We start from the raw sequence: 12,908 nt of genomic DNA, 5'->3' as shown, positions 1-12,908 counted from the left end.
TGATATATTAAGACCCAATCAAAAGACCTTTGGCCTTTAACCAGGAAAAAGACTGAGTTAAGCAATTATTTGATGGAATCAAAGAAGACCAGTGAAATAGATGAATTCAGACCCCCTAATACCTTTTTCCTCCATGGCAATATTTTGGGAAGTTTCTATAGTAGAGTGATTTGGGTCTGTTGTGAAACTTTAAATTATATAACTATGGGGATATACTAACATAGGGAAACCATGTTTATTCATCATTGATTGTATCACAACATGAGTCAAAATCTCTTGAATAAAGGAATAAAAAATATTATTTACAGTCTATATAACTTCAAAGCCCATCAAAACATTATTTAGGTCAAATGATCATTTATCCCTTGTATAATTGTTTTCACTGAGTTAGGGTTGCCATTACATCGCAGTGAACATTAGAAGGTACTATAAAAAACAGCCATATGAAATCTAATATTGCATTTAATGAAGAGAAATGATTTAAATATATTTTCCACCACAACTCAGTGTCTCTGTGTGGGATCCTGCCTGAGATATTTTGTTAAGAACTAAGTTCCATGAAAATCAGTGCGTCCCTTGAGGAATCTATATATTTTCTCCTTAAGGACAATGACAAATAAAACTATCAAATACCTCTTTCATGCTGTTGATTTGCCCTTAGAAAACTCAAGGATGGAATATTATGCAGCAGTAAGATGAAATGAAGTCCTGAAGCAAAGACAAGATGGATGAGCCTTAAGGACATAATGTTGAGTGAAATAAGCCAGATACAAAAGGATAGATATTGTATGATTCCACTTTTATGATCATGGTAAGATAAAATCAGAGGCTTATAATGCAGAATATAGTTGACCTAGAGATACACGGAAGCTAGAAATGGGTGAACAGTTAGTTAATGAGGTTGAACTTAAATGTAAACGAATAGATAGAAGTGAAGGTGGTTCACTAGTGTTTCTATAAGTAATGTTACCATATTGAAGGTGAACATGATTGAAAGGGTGGTATAGACCCTGTGTCCCATTGATTAACACTACAAATATAAGTAAGTTCTTGCATGAACTACTGCAAAGGTATTAATCTTGTATAAAGAGTGTATAAGTTTGGTTATAGTGGGAAAACTGCTATTGCATGCTATGGACTATGTTTAACAGGAAAATATCAACAGTAAGTACCACAGCAATACCAGGGGTGCATAGTGGGGGGGGGGCAGGACAAGAGTTAAGGGGAAGTTTAGATTTTCTAATTGGCGAGGGTGTGTTTATTGGTTATCTTTCTCTTGGGAACAATGAAATTATCTAAAATTGAGAGTGTTGATGGGCTGTTGAGATGGGACATTATACATGATGTCCAATGGATGGAGGTGGCTAAAGGATGCATTGACTGAGAAGTAGATTGGCAAGCAATGTGTACACATATAATTGAATATTGTGCTGCTACAGAAAGGAACTAAGTTGTGAGGCATGCAACATTGTGAATGAACCTATGGGACACTTGGTGAGGCAAAATAAGCCAGAAACAAAAGAGCAAATGTTGCACGGTCTCATTTAGAAAATACTTATAAGAAAATTGGGACCTAGATTGTAAGCTCCTATATAGTAGTCACATTTAGACCAGAGTGGTAATTGTTATTTCTGGATTTTGAGAGGCTGTTCTATATATGTATAACCTGGTGTTTAGAGATAAGAATGAAGCTGATCAGGTCAGGATTAAGGTAATTCAGAATACAAGGGTAAGGAAGACATTGTCCATATTTTAGAACTTCACCTACTCTAGAGACCAAAGGAAAAAAAGGTTTACTTTGACCAGAACTTAAATTTTCTGTAGCACATAATCTAGCACAATCTCTCTAGACAGACCATATGAACAATCCAAATGCAGGGAGCCTGGAAAAAGATGAGGGCCGTTTATCCTGTATATCTTAATGTAATGCCAGGATATATCCCAGAGTATATTAAGCAGATAATAAGAATTGGCAAAGCCCCTTGAGGGATGGGAGAAAAAATATGAAACTATTAAAGTTTATTACCGGAGAACTCCTGCTACTTTGTCAAACATTAGGGACACACAAATCAATAGGTCAAGCTTTTTGATCTTGAGGCTTGCTCTTGTGAAGCTTATGTATGTAGCAGAGAAGCTTAGCCTACCTATAAGTACGCCTAAGAGTCACCTCCAGGCACCTCTTTTGTTGCTCAGATGTGGCCTCTTTCTCTCTAAACCCAACTCTGCAAGTGAAATAATTGCCCTCCCCACTTTGTGGGACATGATGTCCAGGGGTGAAAGTTTCCCTGATGCATGGGAGATGACTCCCAGGAATGAGTATGGCCCTGGCACCATGGGATCAACAATGCCATCCTGACCAAAAGGGAGAAAAGAAGTGTACAAATAAGGTATAGGTGGCTGAGAAAGTTCAAATAGAGTCAAGAAGTTACTCTGGAGGTCACTCTTATGCAAATTTCAGTTAGACATTGCTTCCTATCATAACTTGCCAAACCCCAACCAAAACCATTCCAGCCAATCCTAAGAAACACCTAGGGTGTTATGTAAGATTCTACAAAGTTTCCATGCACTGGGGTAACTTTTCAGGAACCTACAACCTCCAGATGGGTCCCTGGACCAGGTAAGTCCTGGAAACCTATGGGGCCCAGCCTCTCCTGAACATCAACTAGTTTTATTCCCCATCCCATATTTGGACATAGCCCAAATATCCCTAAAGAGTGGGAGAAAGATCAAAGGTGGTGGTGGAATTATGCAGAGATGGTAGGGTTTAACAAATGAGTATGATTGCTGAATCATTACATTGATATCTCTCTTAGTCTCCAGTATCTTAGAGCAGCTAGAACTAAAAACCTAAAATTGTGGAATTGTAACCCATACCAAACTCTGAAATCTGTTCTACAACTGATTGCTGTGAAGTGCTCTGAAATTTATTTTTTTGTATATATGTTATTTTTCATAAAAAAGAAAAAAAGTTGATTGTGATGATAAAAAAAATTGAAGGCTTGTGGCATTGGATTAAGAAAAAAAAAGAAAACTCAAAGAAAAATGTATAGTCAACTTCAGTACAACTGAATTTTTTATATAGTCTGTGTTAGAAATGGTTTAACCAGGACGAATTTAGTATCTCATTAATAAGGAGGTGATTGCTAGCACTGGTAAAGGTGCTCATTGATGTCATCAAAGACATAGGCTTTTTCTTTCTATTTTTATAATCTGCTATTTTCGGCTGTTGTGTTTTCAGTCTAATGCACAGTGGAGGCCATGTGTCTACAATCAGGTCAGGAAGAAAGAAGAGGCGTGGGGCCAGCAAGTTCTAGTCTCCCTATCCATCTTAAAAGGAAACAAAATCTTCTCCATAACTAATATCCTTCTATCTCATTGGCCATTTCTGTATCACATGAGTACCCAACAAAATCTGGGTTAGTTTATTGAACAGAAGTGGAGAGTGGGTGGGCATTTTTCACAGCTCTCATACATATTTTATCTGCTCCAGATTTTATAAACATTCTTATAGATAATCTTAAATCTAAGGAATTGAGAAAATTTTAAGATAGATCTCCAATTTCTTTCTACAAACTTAGCATCTAGTTGGGAGGCAAGTCATATATGGGAAAATAAAATAATAATGAGACAATAATAAGAATAATACAAATCAATAATAAATGGGGTACCCAATACAATTCATCATGAAACACCAAGTAAATAGTCTAGGTTTTAAATGCTGAAGGATCTTAGAAGAGGGGGCTGTGATTTATGATGAACAGGGAATATTTTAAAGAGCAGGGAAGTTTTGATGTAAATCTTACAAAAGATTGGAAGAGGTAACTGAATGCCTTCATTATCTTTAAGCCCCAGAACTATATGTGTTCGGATGCAATTTTTGTTTTCTACAAATATACATCCCATCTTTTCCATTTGAGAGTCAAGTTTGGACTTTAGAGATTTTTTGAGGATCCACGATACATCAGCTACCTAAAAATTCAGAGTCTAGTGATAAGGTAGAATAGCAGCTGATTTAATGAACTAATTAATGAGTATATTTATAGGGTATATGAATTGGAAGACCTCAGTGGAGGGATTTGAACTCTGAGGGCCTGGGGTCCAGTTCCAATTGACATGTACTAGCTTTGTAATCTTGGGCAAACTGCTTAACTTCTTAAGCCTTGGTTTTTCTCATCTGTACAACAAAGATTATAATTTCCTCCATATTGATTTATGGAGAGTACATAAACTAATAGTCAAGAAAGTGTTGGAGAAATTTTTATAATAAGATACAAAGTATTACTTAAAGATTATATTCATTTCAATAATAGCTCTCTTCATCTAAATTTGATTACTATCACTCTATCAAAATGCCCTGCTGATAAATGGGTACAATGCTTCCTTTTGACTTCATACTTGGTGTAGGGTATCAAGGTTGACATATCCACTTAGGCTGTGGTGGCTAAGCACACCAGGGGCTCTGAAGTTGCTAACAAAGTGCTGTGGTTCTCCCAGGAGGTGGGTGACCTCCTGCTCAGGCTTGTTAGCTTAAAGAAAATTTCGAAAATTCTGGATCAGTGGGATTTATTCCACGTACACCTATAATATTAGCTCAAGGATAGTTCAGATACATGTTAAAAGTGGATTTAAAAGTAGTAGTAATAATGGAGCAAGATCTTACCTTTCCACTTTAAGAAAGCCTGGATCTCATCTATAAAAATGATTTGAACTTTTGAAGAAAGGTTTTGGGATAAGGATAGCATAATGGTGTTCAAGGGTGATTCAACCCCTATTTGCTAGATTTGCTCATGGAAAACTTATAAATAATTTTGGAAAGGGCAGTATAATGGGCACCCTGTTGCTCTCCCACCATGAACCTCCTGAAATAATTAGCAGAAATGAGAAAACAGTCCATTCATTCATATATTAGAAACAAACCACCACATGTAGCACTAAGCACCGGATAGGATGCAGGAATTTTCTTTGTGTAGTAGTGCTGTAAATGTGCAAGGAGGGGAAGGATAATAAACAAGTGAGTTTAAAATAGAATACACAGGTCCCATCCATTCTATTTTAGAGAAATCCAATGAAGTGGGTACAGAGTTTTCCAAATTATCATCTTCCTCGGAAACTCATGGGTGCCCATCTTACTGGGCCCATCCATTGGAGCAGGTGGAAAGTGTTAATCTAGCAGACAATGAGAGGCTGTCTCTGGACATACTCTAGTGTACTCAACTAGCTGTTATAGTTTAAGGGTTCAGTGTCAAAAGAAGAAATTCCAGACATCATACTCATTCTCACTATTGTCTGCTGACCTGATATTTAATGGGATAAAAGACTTTAAATAGCCCAGATGGGAGACTGAACCAACAATGTAGTAGAATAATCATTTCAATAATCTTAAGTACATTCAAGCCATTGGTTTCCTGGATATCCTAAAATTTCTAATTATGATGCTGGGAAAAGAAGTAAAATTTTATGTTTATTGCATTACTCTGTGACACTATTCATGGATTAGGAATTCTCTAGGTATCTTGGGTGAATGAGTTCAACATGTTCTTAAGCACTTACTATATATATGTGCACATATTTCATAGAGCATCTGATTTAATGCTCACGGCCTGTCCAAGGAGCAGGTCTTTTTTTTTTTTTTTAAATCATTGTTCCATAGATAAACTGAAGCTCAGGTAGGTTAATCAATTGCCTTAAAATTACTAAGAGGTAGAGTTGGGATTCTAAGTTGGATCCACCAATTACACAGTCACTTCTCTTCCATGAGTTTGGACATCACGTTTTTTTTTTTCCTCCACAGTATGTTGTCTCTGGGTAGGTAATTAAGAACACTGAAATGTATATATCCTTACCTTCCTTTGACTGCAATGCCTAGGAAACAGGATTAGAAAGAATTCTGGCCAATTGGATTTTCTAGTTAACTGAGGTTTTCCTTAAAAATTTTTTGAAACTATTTCTGAGATGGACCCATCCTGTCCCTTAGCTTAGCAGAATATAGTAACTAAAAACGAACATTTTTTTTTCTAATCATGTCACAGTCTTAATCAGATCTCTGATCAAATGTTACATAATTAGAGAGGCCTTCTATGACCCTTAATAAAACAGCACCGTCATCCCCATTCTCCCCTTACGCTAGCACTCTTGCCCTGCTTTGACATTTTTCTTCACAGCACTAACCGCTATCTGATATGATACATGTATCGATTTGCTTATTTTCTGTCTACACTCCTTAGAAGGTAAGTTCCCTGAGGGAAGGGCTTTATTGCATGAAGAGTTGTTTCTCCAGAGCCTAAGCAATACTTGGACTATGACAGGCATTCAAGCAATGTTTACTGAATACATTCAGCCATGAGTAACTTGTATTAAATATCAGTTCTAACCATTTGGTCCTGTTGCCCTAAATAGCTTGGGCTGAGTCTGTGCATGTGACACCCTGTTGCTCATTATTATTATTGGGTTATGTATGATGAAGCTGTTGCCAACTTATTATTTTTCTTCATAGAAATGGACAGAGGGCAGCAATTCCAGCAATTTAAGGCTTCTGTTCAATTGGAATTGGTCCGTCTGGCTATCACTGTTGTCTTATAATTTGAAAAAAAGACTTTATTTAATGTGTGCTCTGTTTTTTATACCATGCAATCTTTTATCTTGAGAATGCAATAGATAAGCACATTTGCTCTTTAACAAATGGCATAAACTTTGAAAATTACTCAATTCTAAAGAAAGCAGTTCCAATTTTCTTAATGTTCTGTTTAAAGACATTCCCAAAAAGGAGATTTAGAGAAGGCATCCACTTGCAGTACTTTTTATCTTTTTTTAAATGCTGTTTCCTGAACAATCACTGCCTTGCTGTGTGACCTTGGCTAAGTGTAACCTTTCTGGATATTTTGTCTTGCTTAAACAGGTAATCCACATGCTGGGGTAAAGATGACTGCATGGCAGGGGATGGGGAAAAAGTCTGTTCTGAATAGCACTAAAAGTATACTATAGTATAGTACTAAAAATATTTGGCAGCTTAAACCAGGATTTTCAGTGGTGAATGAAATGAGTGGAGCAGTCATAGGAAAAAATGCAGTGTCTTTTGAATATAAAATGGGCCCCAACTGCTACGTAAAACCAAATTTTGTCAGTGTCTCCAGATTGCAAGTCCAATGCATTTGAAAGCATCAACAAACCTGCAAATTATCTGAAAAGCTTGCTGTGAAATCTCTCATCATAGTGAGAGGGAGACAAGTGGTGACTAAGGTGGACTCTGTACCTAGGCTGCTGGGTGACCTGGGGCAAACTTGTTAACCTCACTTGGCCCCAGTGTCCTCATCTATAAAATGTAGATAGTAGGGTGGTTGTGAGCATAATTGAGATAATCCATACAAAGATAATCCATATACTTATAGATAGTCTGGTGCACAACAAGCACACAATAAATATTAGCTGACTTCTAATTATGCCCCAGTGCATTGAGGGATAGGAAGTTCTTAGTCAGTTGGTCTAGGTCCCTCATTTGTAGGTGAGGTAGTGAATCCACAGAGTACCCAAGATATTTGTGTGAAGTCGCACAGTAATTATCAGAGGCAGAACTGGAATCCAGGTTTCTTCCAGCCCAGTGCTCTTTCCAATACAACTCAATACTTCCCCTGGCTTCTGTAAAATATCTGACAGCAGCTCAATAAAAGAACTGTGATGGCTGAGAAGAGTAGAGAAGTCCAGGGGCTCCAGTCAACTTTATATCTTCTCCTCCTTCCTCAAACAACCTTTCCTTATGCTCAGCTGATGGTCTTATTTCACTGAGGAAATAGTAGCAGCAGAAGACTTCTACACTTCTCTGAGCCTATCTGTACATATACCCAGGCACTCTCATCTCCCTCTTGTTATAATAGATAGAAGCCAACCCTCCCCTACTATCTCTTCTCATTTATTCAACGACGTTGCCCCTGCCATGGCCCCCTTTGTTCTGCAGATCAATGTTCCCATCATACTGAAAAAGTTCCTATCTGTTAAGCCCAGTGATCACTTTCCAGTAACCATTTCACTTAACCTGTCAACTGCTTTTTATTTTTTGAGTAAGCTGTTTATTTATAATACTTTTAGATGTATGGAAAAGTTACCAGAATATTATAGACTTTCCATATATCCATTGTACTAAGGTACATCAGTCACAACTACTGGAACCAACATTGATACTTCGTTACCTAAAGCCCATACTTAAACCAAATTTCCTTAGTTTTTGCCTAGGAAAACCTGTTCCAAGATCCCACCCAGGGTACCACACACTACATTTAGTCTTCATGACTCCTTAGGCTCCTCTAGACTGTGGCACTTTCTCAGACCTTCCTTATTTTTGATGACCTTGAGAGTTTTGATGAGTACTGGTCAGGTGTTTTATAGAAAGTCCTTCCATTTCAGGCTGATGCCTTTCTTATGGTTATACAGGGCCCATAGGCTTGAAATTAAGACCTCAGAGGTAAAGTGCCATTGTCAGGATATCACGTCAAGGAAGCATGTTCTCGAGGTGACCTCACTGGTAAGGTTAACCTGGCACTCTTGGCTGAGGTAGTATTTGTCAGGTTTCTCCTCAGTAGAGTTACTCTTTTTCCTCCCCTTTCCATACCATCCTCTTTGGAAGGAAGTGACTATGCTCAGCTCCCACAGTGAGTAGTGAGTCAGTCTCCACCTCCTTGAGAGCAGAGTATCCACACTGGCAGCAGCTTTTGACGCACCTCTTTTGCACACTTCTTTCTTAAACTCGGTCTTCATTGGTTTTCTCCTGCCTTACCTGCAGCCCCCTCTCCACACCCTTAACTGACTCCTCCTCCAGTTCTTGCCCTTGAGGTTGGAAGGCCCAAAGGCTAAGGTCAAGTACTTTCTCTCCCTGCACTCATCCCCTAAATTATCTCATCCAGTTCACAAATGTAAGTCTCCTGCCCAGACCTCTTCTCCGACTCCAACATAAACATCCAGTCGCCTACCCAGTCTCTTTAATTGATATCTCATTGCCATCTCAAATGCAGCATGAATAACTAGAATTCTTGATTTCCTCTTCACACTTGTTCTTCCCACAGGGTTCAGATCTCAATAAATAGTACAACTGTTCATTTATTCGCTCAGACCCAAAGCCTTGACGTCAGCTTGGTCTATTTTCTTTCATATCCATTCTATTCGCAAATCTTATTGGCTTTCCCTCTCTGAAAGATATCAAATTTGACTACCTCTCTCTACCTCCACTGTGCCACCCTCATCTTTTACTACAACTATGACAATAGCTTCCTAATTGGTACTTTGCTTCCACTCCTGTTCTCTGGAGTCTGTTCTACTCAACAACTGGAGTGGTCATTGTAAAAGAAAAGTCAGATCAAGTGTCTCCTGCTCAAATCCCTCTGATGGATCCCCAAAGACTTTATCACAATGTATATGGGTGTATCCTGGTTCCATGTTGAACGTCCTTTGGGGCCATTCTTCCGTTTGCTCATTGTGCCAGCCTCAGGGCTTCTGCACGTTTGTTCCCACACCCACAATGCTCTCCCCTCACATATTCTCATGGCCTGCCTTCTGGCTTCCTCAAGGCCTCTGCTCAACTCTCACCTCCTCAGAGACACGTTTCTAAAATAATAATTCCCTGTTGCCTTCAACTTCCTACCCGCCTTTATTTTTCCTCATAGCCCTTTTGACCATGAAGAATGTATTGTAAATTTAGTTCTGTGTTATGTTCTGTGCCATATTCTGCTCTGTCCTGCCCTAAACATAAGCTCATGAGCTTATGGGCATTATCCACTGTGTAGCTCTGAGGCTTTGAATGGCGCCTGGCACATAGTAAGTAAACACTTATGGAATGGATGGTTAACCTAAATTGAGTCTACCAGAGTCTCTTCCTTATTGATTTGAAATTGGGCACAAAAAGACTAAGGTCAGCAGCAGGTGCTAGAACTATAAAGTTTTATAGTTTCAAATGCTGAGACTCCAATATTGGGAAAGTTATTATAGGTCACGTATGTAAATAAAAGAAAAAAGTCAAGAAGAGAAAGAGCAATAATGAATCTACAGCAATGAGAACCAGAGCCATGAGTACATGCGGTGAGAGAGAGAGACTGGGAGAGGATAAGACAGTAAGAGAGAGAGAGAGAACCACTTCGGATTCTCTCATCTTTCCCGGATACTAATCCTAACAATCCCCTTTGCTTAAGAGGCATGCATGGGTTTCTGTTTCTTGCAACCAAATGATTCCTGACTAATACAGGGGTGAAATAAGTTGATCCTGCATAACAGCATTTATAGTCTTAAAAAGTAGAGGAAGTGCTGGTGTGTCTTTTCATATTCATATCTCCAAAGTCAACCACGGTTATTTCTAGATTATATTTATTGAATTAATTAATGAATTAAAAAAAATCAGTTTGGAAGATTTTCAGTTTGGCAGGGCTGCCATGACAAATACCACAAACTGATTGGCTTAACAACAGGAATTTATTGTCTTACAGTTTCAGAGGTTAGAAACCCAAAATCGAGGTATCAACAAGACCATGCTCGCTCCCTGAAGTCTCTAAGCATCTAGTGCTGGCTTCTGCCATCCTTTGGATTCCCTGGTTTGCATCTCTGCCTCCTTTCATGTACCCATCTCTCTCTCCTTGTATCTGCTCTTCCAGATTCCACTGACTTCTGGCTTCTAGTTCCACTGGCTCACCTGAATTTCCTCTCTTAATGAGGCCTCCAGTCATACAGATTAAGCTCTGCCCTCATTCAGCTTGGCCATACTTAAAGGGGAGTTTTGGAAGATCCTATTCACAAATGATAATACCTCATCAAAGGGTCCTATGTACAAATGGGTTCGCACTCACCATCCCCCTTGGATAAGATTAAGAACTGTTCTTTGAGGAGGTACATAATTCAATCCACCACAGAAGGTAGTTCTAATAATATAGATGCTATAATTCCTTGTTTATCCTCCTAAGACTTTTTTCTAGTTCCCATAATCCAGTTACTTTCAAGACCTCACTGAAACTTTCTCTTCAGCATCCTTGCATGGAACACATCATAAAAAGGTTATTCAAAAACTAATTCTTTTCCATATCAGGCATAGAACAAATTCCAATGAAGAGAAAATGTATTAGAGTTAGTCTATGTAAAAATATGAATATACATTATCCTAAAGGGTCCAGGTCCATCATCTTTAATAACGTAGTAGGTTTTATGACTCTATATCTTCAAAGAGTCAACATTAAATTGTCCATGTAGTTGCTCTTCTTTTAATGCTGGAAGCAGAAATCTGGTTTTAGCACCAACTGAAGAACTAAAAATTTTGCTCTTCACTATCAGAAAGCAATTATTTTACAGAAGAAAATTAGGGTTTTCAATGCAACACAATTACAATAATCACAAACTTTGTGCTTTAGGTGATCTAACACATACTTGAGTCCATGATTCCACCCCTTCCTCTCATCTACCCTAACTACAATCCCTCCCCATCAGACTTTCAATTTGATGGATTGTTTTTAGCAAGTGTCCTATGATGTGACCTTCCCTGCTTCCCTTGGAAGATACTTTCTGCTGATAACCCCCTCTGTTTTCATTTAGTCTATTTTATCATTCTACTGCCTTATTGATACTATCTTTTCCCACCAAAGATGATTGTTCTAGTCTGCTAGCTGCCTGAATGCAATATACCAGAAATGGAATGGTTTTTAAAAAGGGGAATTTAATAAGTTGCTAGTTTACAGTTCTATGGCCAAGAAAATTAAAGTTAAAGCAAGTCTATAGAAATGTCCAATCTAAGGTATCCAGGGAAAGATACCTTGGTTCAAGAAGGACAGTGAAGTTCAGAGTTTTCTCTCTCAAGTGAGAAGGCACATGGCAAACACAGTCAAGGCTTCTCTCTAAACTGGAAGGGCACATGGCGAACACAGCGTCATCTGCTAGCTTTCTCTCCTGGCTTCCAATTCATGAAGCTCCCCGGGAGGCATTTATCTTTTTCATCTCCAAAGGTCACTGGCTGGTGAACTCTGCTTCTTATGGCTATGTCTTTCTGCTTTGCTGTCTCTGAATCTCCCATTCTCCAAAATGTTTCCTCTTTTATAGGACTCCAGAAATTGATCAAGACCCACCCAAATGGGTGGAAATATGTCGTCACCTAATCCAGTTTAACAACCACTCTTGACTAAATCACATCATTCAGGGAGATGATCTGATTACAGTTTCAAACATACAGTATTGAACAGAGATTATTCTACCTTTATGAAGTGGGATTTTGATTAAAACATGCTTTTCTAGGGTCCATACATCCTTTCAAACCAGCACAATGGTTATCTTTGCATTGATGTCTTTCAATTCTCGCATGAACTGCATTTTAATCCCATCTTTTTAAATTTTTTGGATAAAGTAACTATTCACAAGGATTGTGAAATTAGTCGCCCCAACTTTTGGCTCTTATGTTTTATTCTTTAATTGATCTCCTCTTCTCTTACCATCACCCCTTTTTCTGGGTTCACAGCAATTGCTGACTGAGAAATTTATGAATAGAATAAAAAGGAGAAATTAATATTACCCCCAGAATCTTTTATACCCTTTCAATTCATAGTCACAATGTAGAATGCTATCTTATAGTCTATTTATTTTCAGGGCCAGTTACCCACACTAGCTGAAAACTAGGACAAGAACACAATGATTCAACCACTTGAAGATCGAGTTCATTGTTTCCACTTGTAGTCACTCTCAAGAACTCTTTTCCCTAAGTTGTACTTAATTTGGCCACAAAAGACTCCAGAATTACAGTGTGGGGAAAAGAAAGGGTTCCAACTTTCCAGGCAAAGAGGAAAAAAGATCAAAGTAAGTTTGTGCTGTGTGTAAGCAATGATTCTGAAACCTTGAAACATGACTAAAGGTTGGGCATGCAGCCACAAGGAAAGCATAGATTTACTGTTCTCAAACCAATC

General features: G+C 38.3%; 1 protein-coding gene across 16 annotated transcripts in view; it reads right to left on the bottom strand.

Moving 5' to 3' along the window:
* Positions 1–12,908, bottom strand: part of LOC143653850 (uncharacterized) — a 353,382-nt gene that overhangs the window by 92,685 nt on the left and 247,789 nt on the right. Inside the window, exon 10 of one of the 16 annotated variants that reach the window (XM_077125182.1) lies at positions 634–708. The exons of the other annotated variants lie outside the window; for them this stretch is intronic. The gene's annotated coding sequence lies outside the window, so the exon portion shown is untranslated. The remainder of the gene's footprint in view (positions 1–633; positions 709–12,908) is intronic. 16 annotated transcript variants of the gene reach the window in all.

This window comes from Tamandua tetradactyla, chromosome 13 (genome assembly GCF_023851605.1).
Source record: "Tamandua tetradactyla isolate mTamTet1 chromosome 13, mTamTet1.pri, whole genome shotgun sequence".
In the NCBI taxonomy this organism is placed as follows: domain Eukaryota; kingdom Metazoa; phylum Chordata; class Mammalia; order Pilosa; family Myrmecophagidae; genus Tamandua; species Tamandua tetradactyla.
The sequence above is the reverse complement of the archived record's forward strand: the minus strand, read 5'-3'. Positions and strand labels throughout refer to the sequence as shown.